Source organism: Astatotilapia calliptera, chromosome 2, assembly GCF_900246225.1.
Source record: "Astatotilapia calliptera chromosome 2, fAstCal1.2, whole genome shotgun sequence".
Taxonomy (NCBI): Eukaryota; Metazoa; Chordata; class Actinopteri; order Cichliformes; family Cichlidae; genus Astatotilapia; species Astatotilapia calliptera.
The window spans coordinates 2607781-2610875 of record NC_039303.1 but is presented as its reverse complement, the minus strand read 5'-3'; the positions used below and the strand labels follow the sequence as shown (position 1 = coordinate 2610875).

The following is a 3095-nucleotide window of genomic DNA, read 5'->3' as shown; positions in this document are numbered from 1 at the left end:
AATAATGTTTGTCGGTCGTACACAAGGAGACATGTGCTAGTCGTGAAAAAAAAGTGTTTCCTGAAAACCCTCTCCTGTCTGATCATTTCCTGATAACATTTACATTTACAATAATTGATTACACAGCAGTGGGGAGTAGACTTTATCACAGTAGATGTCTTTCTGAAAGTGCTGTAACTAAGTTTAAGAATATAATCCACCCACTGTTATCATCTTCAATGCCCTGTACCAACACAGAGCAGAACAGCTATCTGAACGCTGCTCCAACAGAGGTTAATCATCTTGTTAATAATTTTACCTCCTCACTACGTACGTCTCTGGATACTGTAGCTCCTGTGAAAACTAAGACCTCAAATCAGAAGTACCTGACTCCGTGGTATAATTCTCAAACACGACTCTGGCTGTAAAATATAGCCAGAGTCCGCCCTATTCTCTCTCGGGCCAACACGGAGATGCTGATGCATGCTTTTATTACCAGTCGCATTGATTACTGCCCTGCTCTCTGGTCTTCCTAAGAAGAATATTTCAACTTTACAACTTTTGCAAAACTCGGCAGCTCGTGTGCTGACGAAGACCAGAGGGCGGGCCCACATTACACTGGTTTTAGAATCACTGCATTGGCTCCCCGTGTGTTTCAGGATCGATTTTATGTCATGCGCCGTGGTGCGCGGGCACGAAAGGATCCAGGCGCAGACTCCGAGCTAACAAAAAGACACTTTATTAAAACAACGAAAGGCGACCCGGGGAAAGTAGAGAGCAAAACAGAAACTAAAAATCCGGGGAAACAATGACACGAGGAAGCCGGGATCGGGACGGCGGGGGGCTGCAATAGAAAGGGGAGATGATTACTAGGGAGCCAGGAAGCGGGGAGAACATATCAGGACTGAGTTAGAGTAGGGGCTTACGATAGAACGGAACCGTGGGAGCTCGGGAGGGAAGTGTGGCAGTCCGTGGGGGCAGGAAGTCCGTGGAATGGCGAGTGGGCCAGGTGAGCACCGCGAGATCCAGTTGAGCCGGAGGACAGGCAGGTAGCAGACGCCGAGTAGAAACCTGGACAGAAGTAGGCAGGTTAAACAAAGTTCCAAGCAGAAGAGAATGCACACTTTTCGTGGAAGTCTGGTTACCACTGTGGGGATGACTACGGACTGGCGTGGAGCATCCGTCAGCGCCGGATTAAGTGGATCTCCGTGTAATCACCGGGATGGAGAGCAGGTGTGCTGGTGATGGCCCAGCCCGGGGGTGTGGCTACCCGAGCATCACGCATTCCACAGACACAGGACCACGGACCATGACATTTTAAAGTTCTTTTATTGGTTTTTAAATGTCTTAATGGTCTTGGGCCTTCTTATCTCTCAGATCTGCTTTTACCATACGAACCCTCGCGGACCCTGAGGTCCTCTGGTGCTGGCCTTTTGATTGTCCCTAAAGTCAGGACACATACTCACGGAGAGGCAGCTTTTCAGTGGTATGGTCCTCGTCTGTGGAACAGCCTGCCGGAGGAGCTCAGGGCCGCAGAGAACGTACATGTTTTTAAGAACAGGCTCAAGACCCACCTTTTTAATTTAGCTTTTACTTAGCGTTTATTTATTTTATGCTTATTTATTCTATCCTGTTATTCTATTATTAATTTAGACTTTACCTAATATTTATTGATTTTATTCTTATTCATTTTTAATCTTCTTACTCTATTTATATTTATATTTATATTGTATCCTGTTCTTATTTATTTTATCGTTTTACCCTGTATATATCCTATTGTGTCATATCTCCAGTGTTTCCTCAGAGGGCGCTCTCTGCACCGGGGCTGTGATCGACTGTGGCTGCTGGGTCTCTGGGGGTCCTCTCAGCCTGGCTGGGGGGCTCCTTTGCCTCCCTCCTGCTGTGTGCCCAGCCTGGAGGCTGCGGTCTGTGACCGGCTCCCGGTGCAGACGGCTCCCTGTTATAGTGTTTCCTCACTTGGCTCATGCGAGCCCAGCCCAATTTTTACTCTTTAAGTGTGCGCGTGTGTGTATATGTGTGTGTGTGTGTGTGTGTGTGTGTGTGTGGGGGGGGGGGGGGGGGGGGGATATGTGTGTATTCACATCATTTATGTTAATGAGAGTGCGGGGAGTGAGTTGGAGGGTGGGGTGGGCTGCTTTTACCTATGTAAAGCACTTTGTGCTACATTTTTTTTTGTATGAAAAGTGCTTTATAAATAAAGATTGATTGATTGATTGATTGATACTGTCGACCATAATATCCTATTAGAGCGATTAGAACATGCTGTAGGTATTACAGGTACTGTGCTGCAGTGGTTTGTATCATATCTATCTAATAGACTCCAGTTTGTGCATGTAAATGGAGAGTCCTCTTCACACACTGAGGTTAATTATGGAGTTCCACAGGGTTCAATGCTAGGACCAATTCTGTTTACATTATGCATGCTTCCCTTAGGCAGCATCATTAGAAGCCATAGCATAAATTTTCACTGCTATGCAGATGACACCCAGCTCTATCTGTCCATGAAGCCAGATAACACACACCAATGAGTTAAACTGCAGGAGTGTCTTAAAGACATAAAGACCTGGATGGCCGCTAACTTTCTGCTTCTTCATTCAGATCAAACTGAGGTTATTGTACTCGGCCCTGAAAATCTTAGAAATATGGTATCTAAGCAGATTCTTACTCTGGATGGCATTACCTTGGCCTCCAGTAACACTGTGAGGAACCTTGGAGTCATTTTTGACCAGGACATGTCCTTCAATGCACATATTAAACAAATATGTAAGACTGCTTTCTTCCATTTGTGCAACATCTCTAAAATTAGAAATATCCTGTCTCAGAGTGACGCTGAAAAACTAGTTCATGCATTTATTACTTCCAGGCTGGACGACTGTAATTCATTATTATCAGGAAGTCCTAAAAACTCACTGAAAAGCCTTCAGCTAATCCAAAATGCTGCAGCAAGAGTCCTGACAGGGACTAGAAAGAGAGAGCAGATTTCTCCTGTTTTGGCTTCCCTTCATTGGCTTCCTGTTAAATCCAGAATTTAAAATCCTGCTCCTCACATATAAGGTCTTAAATATTTAGACTGCAATAGACATAGGCTGCCGGGG

General features: G+C 45.3%; 1 long non-coding RNA gene across 1 annotated transcript; it reads right to left on the bottom strand.

The window, feature by feature from the left end:
- Positions 1-702: 702 nt before the first annotated feature.
- LOC113030492 (uncharacterized) lies at positions 703-1290 on the bottom strand. Its single transcript, XR_003273589.1, has 3 exons — positions 1125-1290; positions 906-1050; positions 703-823 (listed from the first exon to the last, which is right to left on the bottom strand). It is a non-coding gene; the product is annotated as an uncharacterized LOC113030492 (long non-coding RNA).
- Positions 1291-3095: the final 1805 nt, after the last annotated feature.